Here is a 15,715-nt window from a genome sequence, read left to right on the forward strand (position 1 = left end):
CTAGCATGGAACACTGGGTTCCTAGCCAACTGCATGCTGCTGAGGTTGTCACAATGAATGACAATCTGCTGGTCCACCTGCACTCCCAAGTCCTCAAGTAATGTGCGTAGCCAAGCTACCTCGCACGACGCAACTGTTGCACCTCTGTACTCGGCCTCTGTGCTCGATAAAGCAACCGTAGGCTGCTTTTTGCTGCTCCAAGTAACAGCAGCACTCCCAAAAGAGAACATGAAGCCACTCGTAGATCTCCTATCAACAATGCTACCTGCCCAATCTGCATCTCTATACCCATATAATGCTAATGGTGCATCTGCTGCATAGAACAATGCGTAGTCAAGAGTCCCTTACACATACCTAAGTGTGCGTCGTACTCCATCCAAATGTGGCTTCCTCGGAAGCTGCATGAACTGACTCTCCAAGCCTACTGTGTAGCTCAAGTCTGGCCTTGTGATAGTCAAGTAGATTAGACTACCCACCATCTTCCTGTACATATTGACATCCTCAACAACATCACCCTTCTCTACACTCAGCTTTGCATTCACATCCAAGGGAATGGAAATCGGCTTACAATCAGCCATACCATACTTTGACAACATGTCCAAAGCATATTGTCTCTGTGACAGCCATACACCCTCTGGAGTCCTGATCACCTCAATGCCAAGAAAGTAGCGCAACTCGCCCAAATATTTCATTTCATACGCCTGTTTGAGAAGACCCTTCACATGGTCAATCTCCATAGCATTGTCACCAACAATAATAAGGTCATCTACATATATGGTAATGACCACAATCCCCACATCACTCTCACGTACATAGAGTGAATGATCAGCATGAGCTCTCCTAAAACGAATACTGACAAGATACTTGGCAATCCTGTCATACCATGCTCTAGAGCCTTGCTTCAAACCATACAAAGCTTTGAGAAGTCTGTATACATAATCTGGGTAACCTAGATCGACATAACCAGGTGGCTGATCCATATACACTTCCTCTTGAAACTCACCATTCAAGAAGGCATTCTTTACATCCATTTGATGCATAATCCATCCTCTAGATGCAGCCACTGCTATGACAGCTCTCACAGTCGTCATCTTTGCCACTGGAGCAAAGGTCTCCTCATAGTCTATGCCATACGTCTGTGCATAACCCTTTGCGACCAGCCTTGCCTTGTGACGCTCAATGTTACCATCAGCCTTATGCTTGGTTTTATACACCCATTTACAGCCAATAGCTTTCTTGCCACTTGGCAATGGCACCAACTCCCATGTGTCATTTGCTTCCAAGGCAGCCATCTCTTCATTCATTGCATCATCCCAATGCACATTTCCAACTGCATCCTCAAAACATGTGGGCTCCACATCCTGTATCACCTTAGCCATGTAGGCTTGGTGATGCGCTAGATACCCATCATAAGTCAATTTCTGAACTGGATTTCTGACTCTATTAGATCTGCGCGGTCCTTGGTCACTCCTTTGCCCTCTAGCATCTTCTTGTACTTTCCTTACACTAGGTGTCCTGACAGCCGGAATTCCAAATTCCTCATCAAGACTTTGTTCAGAACCATCTGAATCCATGTCTACATGTGAAAAACCTGATGATGCATCAGCCATAAAGGGAGGTTCATCTACCTTTTCCTTTCCTTTTCGTGATACATTCCCTGTACCTGCTGGTGGAGTAACCTGCGTACGTAGTCTACCATTCCATGGTTTCTCAACAGAGCCACGAGAAGAGGACTCTTGTGGTCCACTCAATACCTGTGACTGTGGCCTCACATTTTGTACAACCACATCATCTTTTACATCAGCCCCAATAGTTCCATGTGCATTACTGTACCAGCTGCTCATCTCATCAAAGACTACATCTTTGCTCACTCGTAATTCTCGTGTAGTAGGATTGTAGCACCTGTACCCCTTTTGTTCAAGGGAATATCCCACAAGAATACATTTCTCTGCTTTAGGATCCAATTTCCTACGCACCTCATCTGGTACATGCACGTAAGCTATGCAGCCAAACACTTTCAAGTGTGCCAAATTAGGCTTTGTACCTGTAAACATTTCCTCAGGTGTTACATCATGCACCGCAGCTGTAGGTGTCCTGTTCATAATGTACACAGCTGTATTTACAGCTTCAGCCCAGAAATGATGAGGCATGTTCTTCTCATTCATCAATGCACGTGAAACCTCTGGAATGTGCCTGTTTTTCCTTTCTGGGACCCCATTCTGCTATGGAGTATATCTGCATGTAAACTGCCTGTGTACACCATGCATTCGCAGAAAATTTGAAAAATCATTGGAGAAGTACTCTCCCCCTCCATCTGACCTCAATGTCTTGATTTGCATATCTGTCTCCTTCTCAATCATGACTTTGAAGTCTTGAAAGTGACCAAACACTTTACTTTTGTTACGCATGAAGTAGACCCATACTTTCCTTGTATGGTCATCAATGAAAGAGACATAATACCTGCAACCATGTATACTTGCAGTATCGGTTAGAACCCAAACATTTGTGTGCACCACCTCAAGTGGCCCTTTACATACATTGCGCTCATGTGGAAATGAGCCCTTTGACTGTTTTCCAAACTGGCATGCTACACACACTTTATGCATACCATCCACCTTGAATTTGTTCAAACCTTTTACAATCTGTTTTGATTGCATGCTACGCAATCTTTGCTCATTGACATGGCCAATGCGTTTGTGCCAAATGTCAACATCAGCCACAACACCTGTGCCCTGTGCAAATAATGCAGCTTTTACCTCAGGCATGTCTACATTCAGCGTAAACATTCTGCCCACACATTTGCCCTCTGTGATCAGCTTACAGCCATTCTGGAAATCTTCTACATAACAGCCATTTGGATTGAAGCGAACCTGTAAACCCTTTTCAACCATTTTTCCAACAGAAACAAGATTCTTTGTAATGTTTGGGACATGAAGTACATCTGCTAAGTACTTTGATTTCCCACTCTTCGTATTTAGAGATATGTCCCCTACATGAGCAATGGGGTGAGCTGTATCATCTCCTGTCTGCACATAGCCTGACACGTCTGGTTTGCGCATATCTCTAAACCACTCTCCACGAGATGTCATGTGATTAGAGGCACCTGAATCCACATACCAAACATCATCTTGGGTGGAATTCTCTGCAGTCATTGTATTCATTACATGCTGCATAACAAACATGCGCTCGTTTTTGCTGTCATCTGCATCTCTGCTAGTAGATGCATAGTTGCCCTGTTCTCTCTTTCTACTTGCTTTTCCCTTTGGACAGTCACGTGACATGTGACCTCTTGCACCACAAGTCCAACATTCTCTACTATCTGGAGTATGTTGCTGCCTGCTTGATCCTGCACCACGACCTCTTTGACTCCCCCTGCCTTGAGACTGGTTTCCCCTGCCACGTGTATTGTTTTGATGTGATTGACCTTGCAGAAATTGGCCCCTGCAACCCCTTGGGCCTCGACCACGACCTCTACCTCTACCTCTGCTGGAGTTAGAATAGAAGGCCTGTTCAGAATTATTTCTGCCATGAGAAGAAGATGTGTCAAGGTTCTTCTCCTCAAGAATAATCATAGAAATCAAATCTTGGAACACGGGGATGTCGTCTCTTGTATTCATGGAAGACCTAAAATGTACATACTCATCTCCTAGACCATCCAAGCATGCACGGACAATGTCATCGTCTTCCACTGACACTTTAATAGATCCAAGAGCCTCAATGATACTCTTGATCTTCAAGGCATAATCATTGATCGAGAGGTTGTTCCTCTTAACCTTATTTAGCTCCGACTTTAGTTGAAGCTTCCTGGCCTTGGTGTTCACCTCGAACACTCTGCCTAAGTTTCTCCATGCAATGGCGGGGGTTTCAGCATCCTGTAGATAGCCCATCATGCCATCTGTGATGCTCATAGACAGCCAATACATCACTTTGCTCTGGCCTTGTTGCCAGTCCCTCAAAGCTTTCCTTTGTTCTGCTGTAGCATTTGCCTCGGGAATCTCTGGTTCCTTTTCATTGTCTCCTTCTACATAGTCCCAATAACCTTTTCCTTTTAGGAAATTTGTTATTCTGAAATTCCATGCAGGGTAGTTATTTTTCTCAAGCTTCTCAGTAACAATCTGACTGAAACCGTCAGACATCTTGAAGCACTAAGACAAAATAGCTGCAATCTGCAAAAACCTGCAAATCTGCTGAACCTGCTATCGTGGTTCCTGTAACGCTTTCTACACTCAACGAGTGTCCACAATCAAGCGTTTCACAACCACTGTACTTGTACAGTAAATCTCTGTATACTGCACTTTGGAGACCTGTTCAGAAACTTGTGCGAAAAACAAAGGGATTGTGATGCTCTTGCTCTCTTAGCCTCTCTTGCCTGCACCAGGCTTTGATACCATGTAAAGAATGAGGATGCAAGAGAGCTACACAAGGCAAGCACAAAGCACATAGAGATGGAAAGCTTCTTCTTCTTCTTCACAGAAAAGAGAGTACAAAATGACTAAGTGCTAAAGCTGAAAAGTAGCACATATGTACATGCGGTCACTAAGTGTGAACTAGCTAGAAGCGTACTAGGCTGGCACTATAAGTGTAGTCCAGCTGTAGAATCACTGGCAGAGATCCTCCGTGTCGGTCAACTAACGCGCCAGTGAGTAAATGCAGTAAGCGGCCAAGACCCGTAGTGGATGCCAGCTCAAGGTGTAGAGCTCGACATCTCAACAAAAAGTAGCACATATGTACATGCGGTCACTAAGTGTGAACTCGCTAGAAGCGTACTAGGCTGGCACTATAAGTGTAGTCCAGCTGTAGAATCACTGGCAGAGATCCTCCGTGTCGGTCACCTAACGTGCCAGTGAGTAAATGCATTAAGCGGCCAAGACCCGTAGTGGATGCCAGCTCAAGGTGTAGAGCTCGACATCTCAACACTCCCCCTCGAGCTCTGCATGTCGCAGAGTCCAAGCATAGTCCGAAAACGTCGAAGCTTCTCAGCTCCGAGGGCCTTGGTAAAGATATCCGCTATCTGCTCCTCTGTGTTGACGTAGACCAAGTCGATGTCGCTTGCCAACACTCGCTCTCGAACGTAGTGGTAATGGACCTCTATGTGTTTGGTCCTAGCATGGAACACTGGGTTCCTAGCCAACTGCATGCTGCTGAGGTTGTCACAATGAATGACAATCTGCTGGTCCACCTGCACTCCCAAGTCCTCAAGTAATGTGCGTAGCCAAGCTACCTCACACGCCGCAACTGCTGCACCTCTGTACTCGGCCTCTGTGCTCAATAAAGCAACCCCAGGCTACTTTTTGTTGCTCCAAGTAACAGCAGCACTCCCAAAAGGGAACATGAAGCCACTCGTAGATCTCCTATCAAAAATGCTACCTGCCCAATCTACATCTCTATACCCATACAATGCTAATGGCACATCTGCTGCATAGAACAATGCGTAGTCAAGAGTCCCTTGCACATACCAAAGTGTGCGTCGTACTCCATCAAAACGTGGCTTCCTCGGAAGCTGCATGAACTAACTCTCCAAGCCTACTGTGTAGCTCAAGTCTCGCCTCGTGATAGTCAAGTAGATTAGACTACCCACAATCTTCCTGTACATCTTGACATCCTCAACAACATCACCCTTCTTGGCACTCAGCTTTGCATTCACATCCAAGGGAATACAAATTGGCTTACAATCATCCATACCATACTTTGACAACATGTCCAAAGCATACTGTATCTGTGACAGCCATACACCCTCTGGAGTCCTGATCACCTCAATGCCAAGAAAGTAGCGCAACTCGCCCAAATCTTTCATTTCAAACTCTTGTTTGAGAAGACCCTTCACATGGTCAATCTCCATAGCATTGTCACTCGCAATAATAAGGTCATCTACATATATGGTAATGACCACAATCCCCACATCACTCTCACGTACATAGAGTGAATGATCAGCATGAGCTCTCCTAAACCCAATACTGACAAGATACTTGGCAATCCTATCATACCATGCTCTAGATCCCTGCTTCAAACCATACAAAGCTTTGAGAAGTCTGCATACATAATCTGGGTAACCTGGATCGACATAACCAGGTGGTTGATCCATATACACTTCCTCTTGCAACTCACCATTCAATAAGGCATTCTTTACATCCATTTGATGCATAATCCATCCTCTAGATTGAGCCACTGCTATGACAGCTCTCACAGTCATCATCTTTGCCACTGGAGCAAAGGTCTCCTCATAGTCTATGCCATACGTCTGTGCATAACCCTTTGCGAGCCTTCCCTTGTGACTCTCAATGTTACCATCAGCCTTATGCTTGGTTTTATACACCCATTTACAGCCAATAGCTTTCTTGCCACTTGGCAATGGCACCAACTCCCATGTGTCGTTTGCTTCCAATGCAGCCATCTCTTCATTCATTGCGTCATCCCAATGCACATTTCCAAGTGCATCCTCAAAACATGTGGGCTCCACATCCTGTATCACCTTAGCCATGTAGGCTTGGTGATGCGCTAGATACCCGTCATAAGTCAATTTTTGAACTGGATTTCTGACTCTGTTAGATCTGCGCGGTCCTGGGTCACTCCTTTGCCCTCTAGCATCTTCTTGTACTTTCCTTACAGTAGGTGTCGTGACAGCCGGAATTCCAAATTCCTCATCAAGACTTTGTTCAGAACCATCTGAATCCATGTCTACATGTGAAAAACCTGATGATGCATCAGCCATAAAGGGAGGTTCATCTACCTTTTCCTTTCCTTTTCGTGATACATTCCCTGTACCTGCTGGTGGAGTAACCTGCATATGTAGTCTACCATTCCATGGCTTCTCAAGAGAGCCACGAGAAGAGGACTCTTGTGGTCCACTCAAAACCTGTGACTGTGGCCTCACATTTTGTACAACCACATCATCTTTTACATCAGCCCCAATAGTGCCATGTGCATTACTGTACCAGTTGCTCATCTCATCAAAGACTACATCTCTGCTCACTCGTAATTCTCGTGTAGTAGGATTGTAGCACCTGTACCCCTTTTGTTCAAGGGAATATCCCACACGAATATATTTCTCTGCTTTAGGATCCTATTTCCTACGCAACTCATCTGGTACATGCATGTAAGCTATGCAGCCAAACACTTTCAAGTGTGCCAAATCAGGCTTTGTACCTGTAAACTTTTCCTCAGGTGTTACATCATGCACCGCAGTTGTAGGTGTCTTGTTTATAATGTACACAGCTATATTTACAGCTCAGCCCAGAAATGATGAGGCATGTTCTTCTCATTCATCAATGCACGTGCAACCTCTGCAATGTGTCTGTTTTTCCTTTCTGCAACCCCATTCTACTGTGGAGTATATCTACATGTAAACTACCTACGTATACCATGCATTCGTAGAAAATCTGAAAAATTGTTGGAGAAGTACTCTCCCCCTCCATCTGACCTCAATGTCTTGATTTGCATATCTGTCTCCTTCTCAATCATGACTTTGAAGTCCTGAAAGTGACCAAAAACTTCACTTTTGTTATGCATGAAGTAGACCCATACTTTCCTTGTATGGTCATCAATGAAAGAGACATAATACCTGCAACCACGTATACTTGCAGTATCGGTTGGACCCCAAACATCTGTGTGCACCATCTCAAGTGGCTTTTTACATACATTGCACTCATGTGGAAATGAACCCTTTGACTGTTTTCCAAATTGGCATGCTGCACACACTTTATGCATACCATCCACTTTGAATTTGGGCAAACCTTTTACAATCTGTTTTGATTGCATGCTACGCAATCTCTGCTCCTTGACATGGCCAATCCATTTGTGCCAAATGTCAACATCAGCCACAACACCTTTGCCCTGTGCAAATAATGCATCATTTACCTTAGGCATGTCTACATTCAGCGTAAACATTATGCCCACACATTTGCCCTCTGTGATCAGCTTACAGCCATTCTGGAAATCTTCTACATAACAGCCATTTGGATTGAAGGGAATCTACAAACCCTATTCAACCATTTGTCCAACAGAAACAAGATTCTTTGTAATTTTTGGGACATGAAGTACATCTACTAAGTACTTTGATTTCCCACTCTTCGTATTTAGAGGTATGTCCCCTACATGAGCAATGGGGTGAGCTATGTCATCTCCTGTCTGCACATATCCTGACACATCTGCAGTCATTGTATTCATTACATGCTGCATAACAAACATGCGCTCGTTTTTGCTGTCATCTGCATCTCTGCTAGTAGATGCATAGTTGCCCTGTTCTCTCTTTCCACTTGCTTTTCCCTTTGGACAGTCACGTGACATGTGACCTCTTTCACCACAAGTCCAACATTCTCTGCTATCTGCGGTATGTTGCTGCTTTCTTGATCCTGCACCACAACCTCTTTGACTCCCCCTGCCTTGAGACTGGTTTCCCCTACCACCTGTATTGTTTTGATTTGATTGACCTTCTTGAAATTGGCCCCTGCAACCCCTTGGGCCTCGACCACGACCTCTACCTCTACCTCTGTTGGAGTTAGAATAGAAGGCCTGTTCAGAATTATTTCTACCATGAGAAGAAGATGTGTCAAGGTTCTTCTCCTCAAGAATAAGCATAGAAATCAAATCTTGGAACACGGGGCTGTCGTCTCTTGTATTCATGGACGACCTGAAATGTACATACTCCTCTCCTAGACCATCCAAGCATGCACGGACAATGTCATCGTCTTCCACTGAGACTTTAATAGATCCAAGAGCCTCGATGATACTCTTGATCTTCAAAGCATAATCATTGATGGAGAGGTTGTTCCTCTTAACTTGATTTAGCTCCGACTTTAGTTGAAGCTTCCTGGCCTTGATGTTCACCTCGAACAGTCTGCCTAAGTTTTTCCATGCAATGGCGGGAGTTTCAGCATCCTGTAGATAGCCCATCATGCCATCTGTGATGCTCACAGAAAGCCAATACATCACTTTGCTCTGGCCTTCTTGCCAGTCCCTCAAAGCTTTCCTTTGTTCTGTTGTAGCATTTGCCTCAGGAATCTCTGGTGCCTTTTCATTGTCTCCTTTTACATAATCCCAATAACCTTTTCCTTTTAGGAAATTTTTTATTCTGAACTTCCATGTAGGGAGTTATTTTTCTCAAGCTTCTCAGTGACAATCTGAGTGAAACCGTCAGACATCCTGAAGCACTAAGACAAAATAGTTGCAATCTACAAAAACCTGCAAATCTGCTGAACCTGCTATCGTGGTACCTGTAACGCTTTCTACACTCAATGAGTGTCCACAATCAAGCGTAAATACAACCATTGTACTTGTACAGTAAATCTCTGTATATTGCACTTTGGAGACCTATTCAGAAACTTGTACGAAAAACCTCTAGCACTTTGGAGACCTATTCAGAAACTTGGAGACCTCTACCATCTGGTCGTGGATTGCGAACGAAGGAATTGTGATGCTCTTGCTCTCTTAGCCTCTCTTGCCTGCACCAGGCCCTGATACCATGTAAAGAAAGAGGTTGCAAGAGAGCTACACAAAACAAGCACACACCACAGAGAGATGGAAAGCTGCTTCTTCTTCTCACAGAAAAGAGAGTACAAAATGACTAAGTGCTAAAACTGAAAAGTAGCACATATATACATGTGGTCACTAAGTGTGAACTCGCTAGAAGCGTACTAGGCTGGCACTATAAATGTAGTCCAGCTGTAGAATCCCTGGCAGAGATCCTCCGTGTCGGTCACCTAATGCGCCAGTGAGTAAATGTCGTAAGCGGCCAAGACCTGTAGTGGATGCCAGCTCAAGATGTAGAGCTCGACATCTCAACACAATTGGGATGTATCAATGGAGAGAGGAGCTTGGGAGGAGCTTGGCTATGTTTACTTGTCAAGCATTTACAAAAGAAAGCAACAACCTATATGCATGCTCAAATACTAAATGTGTGTGTATGCACACGTGCTTACACATGCACACAGTTTTTTGGAAAGTTTACATGCAACATGATGGGCCAAAAGGAACATAGAGTGAGGCATGCAACTCAAATTTCTGAGGGAGGAAGCAAGAAGAGCATTTGCATGGCTTAGAAGACAACCTCAACCTTTTCCACAAAGACAAAACAGTTGTTTTGTGTAACTTGAGTAGTCAAAATGTGTCTTCCAAATTTAAAATAACTTCCAAATTTAAAATAATTTGTCTTGCTTATACAAACTATCCAAGAAGAATCATAATCTTAACCATCCAGAAATTTTCTCTATGGTCTTTCAAAAAAGACATGTAAGAAAATTGAGTACAATTTCACAATTGAAGGACATTTCTTTCTTTTTCTTCGTTTAGCATCTCCCATTAATTTATCTTTTGATTTCAATGGTAGTCAATTAACTTTTTCGTAATAATTGGTTTCTAATGACTAAAAATGTTTTTTTGACTAGTCACTCTAAGAAATTGATGCCCCAATTTTACATTTTGATAATCAAAGGATTATCAAAACCATTTAGAATAAACAAAGGAATTTCGGATAAGATAAAATAGTATTTTTGTGCTTCCTAGGAAACTCCAAGATGAACAAAAGGTAATATGTCACTCACTTTCATCCATTTTCTTCTCTCCTTTAGAAACCCTCTTGCAAAACCAACATGTCTTGAAAAATCCATTCCAACACCCCTTTCATATGCTCAACTATTTTATGTTGGGTGCCCTATACAAAAGAGTGTCCCCAAAAAAATACTCCAGAGATAGAGGATAATTATGGGACAAACAGTGCACACATGCCAAATAGAGTTTGGTCAGCCTAGGTCAATCAAATCAAACATGTGTGAAAGTTCGTGAAGATCACTTATTTGCGTTCGTGAATCGTCCCACATTCCATAGTCCTTGACATGCTTCAAACAGACTAATCCGAGCCTCAAAATGGCCCTCTTGCAACGCTTGCACGGACACAACAACCTGTCGTTCAACCATCAATCACGTTTCACCACATTGTTTGGTCCGTCTTCGTCCCACGTTGGCGCTTGCATCTTTGAAATGCAAGAGGGGAGCTAGAGAAGGTGAACAAGAGCTTAAAATGAGAATGATTTTGCATGCCTATTAAATTCTTCTTAAAAGAAGTGGAGGGAGGAGGTCGGCAAAAGAAGAGGGAAGTGGTCAAAATTAAATTAAAAAAAGAATCCCAAGGTATAATTGCGGCAATCTGCACAGTAATAAGCACGGAAGAAAATAATTAAAAAATTTTAAAAAAAACAACGAGCTGAGCTGGGCATTTTTTACCCTAACCCACCAGTGAAAAAGCAGTTACCCTTCAATCACGTTCCACCGCATTGTCTGGTCCGTCTTTGTCCCACGTTGGCGCTTGCATCTTTGAAATGCAAGAGGGGAGCTAGGGAAGGTGAACAAGAGCTTAAAATGAGAATGATTTTGCATGCCTATTAAATTCTTCTTAGAAGAAGTGGAGGGAGGGGGTCGGCAAAAGAAGAGGGAAGGGATCAAAATTAAATTAAAAAAAAGCATCCCAGGCTATAATTACAGCAATCTGCACAGTAATAAGCACGGAAGAAAATAATTAAAAAATATTAAAAAACCCAGTGAGCTTGGCTAGGCATTTTTTACCCTAACCCACTGCAAATACATACACCCTTGCCTATGTGTTTTTTCTCTTCTTAGAACTCTCTCTCCCTCTCTCTCACTCTCTCTCTCTCTCTCTCTCTCTCTCTCACACACACACACACACACACACACACACATCTACACTAGCAAAACCTAGGACCCCATTCTCTGAGACATATTGACAGCTTTCTCTCCCTTTCAATCTCATACCCTTAGCTTACCAAGGAGGGCCTTTAGGTTGAGTTCAGTCTTGCAGGCGGGTTCATGCTTGCAGCCTACCTCAACTCATTCCTTAGAGTGGCCTCTGCTAAATGCGGTTGTATATAACCCTCATGTTATGGATGAGTTGTCTTATTTTAGACAAGGAACCCCACTTGTTTGACTTGCTTTCCACATACACACACATGCGCTTGGCTTGAGAAAATACTATTTATCTTTGCCATGCACATGCCCCTACCATGAGAAGTGACTTTGATTGCAACTACCTCACCTACCCTCAAGTTTCATCCCTAGTTGTCTAAGGCCGTTTTTGGCACTTGAAAGATAAAAAAAAAGGGTGCATTGGCTTCTTATGTGCATGCATCTATGCACACAATCACACTCTACACATGGCTCGCTAGGAGTACTTAAATTTGGAACTTACCTGTCTTTATTTTGTAAGACCTATCAGGAGCCTGTTTTTTCCTTGGCTACGCATGATCTTCCTTGTAGTAGCATCACGTTTGGCATGGGCTATGCTCGCCCCTCTCAGCTTAAACACAACCCATTCACACACACACACACACACACACACACACACATGCACAATCAACTTTGGCTATGATTTACAATCCAACTACGATCTCTTGATATGGATTTTAGCATCACATAGGGAGCTGCAATCAAGTGAGAACACTTTATATACATCCACATGAGGCACAAGCACATGGCTACGACCAGCACAATGTAGCAGCACATCAAAAAGCATGTGATGAGCACAAGCCTCTTTAAAAATAAGTAAATTACACATACTATTGATATATAGCCTTTAAACTTGCACCACATGCAACCACAAGGATACGTATCAGCCTCTGTTGAGAATTGAATGCCATAAGAAGCTTAGCAGTTTTGCAAAATCTTTTACCTTCACGTACGCAACCTGTATGGATCTTCTCTCTCTCTCTCTCTCTCTCTCTCTCTCTCTCTCTCTCTCTCTCTCTCTCTCTCTCTCTCTCTCTCTCTCTCTCTCTCTCTCTCTCTCTCTCTCTCTCACACACACACACACACACACACACACACACACACACACACTTATGCTAGAGATGACGCAAATAGGCATGCGGTACACACACACACACACACACACACACACACACACACACACACACACATGCACACCCACTCACCCTTGCGTAGATACAAGGCAATCACTTGAAATTTGGAAAACCTCTCTTGATCGTGAGCTGGCTTCGTGCAAAATCATGGCAAGCTAGTCTCTCCTCGTATTTTCACATTTACACGCACACATGATCTAGTGGTTCAACTTTGATATACTCAAAATCTGAACACCATTCTTGATGAAAGCAAATTGTCAAACCCTCATGCTTCATCGGGTACAGAAAAGGGAATTATCATCATACAGCTAGGTCCGTCTGCACCTACTCAGTAAATTTGGAAGTCGTATATGCTTCTAGTTTTCTTTGAAATACATTTTGATAAATGATTCTTTTTCTAGTTGACACACTCAGCAAATAGAGACAAGACTTACCAAATCTAAGTTGTGACCAATGTCCCACTTGCATTCGCATGCCTTGAAGCCTTAGGTGAAGTCATAAGCAGTTGACTCTGAAATAAGGATGATGGCATCCTCTCTTGTAGTCATAGATATATGAATGAGTGATAGATGATACACACACTTGGCATGGTGAAACTTGCTAGATCACTCGCGCGCACACACACACGCCCTTGTCTCATTTGATTTCCATATTCTATTACCAGCAATATCTAGGATTGTCTCTTAGCCCTTATCTCATTTGATTTTGCTATTCTATAACCAACAGAATCTGGGATTGGCTCTTGGCTTATCAAAAACGGATCTGCTCATGTGGGCGTGCAAGCACGTGCGTGCACACACACACACTCTCACACAAACACAACTACAAGCATACTCACAAACTGTTTTGGCTCTTCTCGCGGGAGTAACTGTGTATGCATACCACACATACGCAATATGAATGATTGTAAACGAAACTATACTATGGTGGAAAACAATGGTCTTTGATTCATCCCACCTTCATCCTACATGTTTGATATGTTGGAGAGTAACAGAGTCCAGGTAGGTGCAACTGCACCTACTCAGTACTTTATTTACTACGGAGGCTTCTTAGTTTTTTATTTGGTCTGTTTTTTTTAGCATAATGTACCCGTGTACATATACATACACATTCACTTGCACATGTTTTGTAGGTTTGAATATAGAATCTTAGACATAATGGATTTGCTTCTTGTTCTTGGCAAGAGAAATTTCAATAGTTACTCAAAGGAGTGTTGAACTCGTAATGATAACAAGCGTAGGGCTATTTACTTTAGAAGAATAAAACTACAAAGACATTTTACGTTTTGACATACTCTAGATTGTTTGAAGATATTTGTTTTCCCTTTTTTGTTGCCGTTAACCTCTTGTGAGGGTCTCGTAAGAGATGGAAAACACTGGGGTTTTTTTTTAAAAGGTATCAAAATGCAAACATGATGCTAGAAAATTTTTGAAAATTGGTCTATTGCACACTTACAAAAATTGAATTTGGGCATAATCATTTCTTGAATCTTGTATACACTACATGAATAGTGAACCTTACTAAAAACTTGAAAAACATGTTGACAGATTGGAATTGCTATGCATAAGTGCTTGATTCAGCATTTTGACTTGAGGATTAGCTTGATGATTTTCAACTTGAAAGTACCACATGTACATTGTTCTACTTTTGAATAACACATGTAGCCTCTATGCACTAGTCGAGTCAGCTTCATCCCATGGATTGACAAATTAATCGTGGTTCTCGCTAATACTGCAATAAGATAGGATGGTGAGGATAGACATGCATCCCACAAGCTACTCCAAGAAGAAGGATTTTATGAAGGTAACTCTCAAATATGGTTACCAGAAGCAATAGATCAACCCAAAACAACTAAGATCTATCATGTAGCATAAGGCTCCACCCAAAGGCAAGAAGTCACAACACCAAGAACCAAAAAAATCCAACCATAACCAAGGCTTATACGAGATGGAATGAAATAGACCAATTGGTGGCTTGGTTTCACCTCAACAAAATCGATAGACTCCTAATCTAGAGTTGTCCATGCTTTGGAAAATGCGTCTTTGCCTATTTTCAAGGCTAAATTCAAGTGGAAAGGCTAGCACTCACCCATGAACAGAACATTTTATAGACTACAAACCATGGAAATTTACTATGAAAACAGATTGGTGATCACCCTCAATAAATAGTGGCAAAAGAAATTTCTAAACTCTAGGTGGGGGTGATAGCCACGGTAATGTTTAAACCCTCAATTACCCTTGGCAATGAAAATTTTCATATGGAAGCTATTGTGGGGCGCTATTCCAACCAACACTAGTATTATTTCTAGAGGGGTTGGCTCAAATTAGCACTCAAGATGCAAAGCGACAAGTGAAGATCTTCTACACTTGTTCACCGACTTTCAGTGGCCTTGTAGGTAAAATCTGCAAATGGGTACAAAAGACTTGGAGGATTTTGTTCTACAATAATGATCTAATCCTAGGAGGGAAGATCATAAAGAACCAACCTCTTCTAATATACACAAAGATTGTTTGATTTTGCTACTTCAAACATGTGTGGAGGACTAGGAACATACACGTATTTGAAAACAACCTCTCCACTATAAGCTTCAACAAGGTTATCTAGGAAATCAAGGAAGTGATCATATCAATTGGAAAAAGAAGGAGCTCTAAAAAGTGGAATCAAGTAAGCCATGCCATCTCACTCACTTGTAGCTGCTGACAATACAAAAATATCCATTGGGTACTATCTTAGTAACTTTGTGGTGTATGCATCCAACAACCCCTCTTTGATAATGTCATTTCCTCAAGGTGAAAATTGTGCTTGAGGTTCTTTGTATATTGTTTGGATAAATTTATATAACTTCTCCACTC

Source organism: Adiantum capillus-veneris, chromosome 14, assembly GCF_014529385.1.
Source record: "Adiantum capillus-veneris isolate H3 chromosome 14, ASM1452938v2, whole genome shotgun sequence".
In the NCBI taxonomy this organism is placed as follows: domain Eukaryota; kingdom Viridiplantae; phylum Streptophyta; class Polypodiopsida; order Polypodiales; family Pteridaceae; genus Adiantum; species Adiantum capillus-veneris.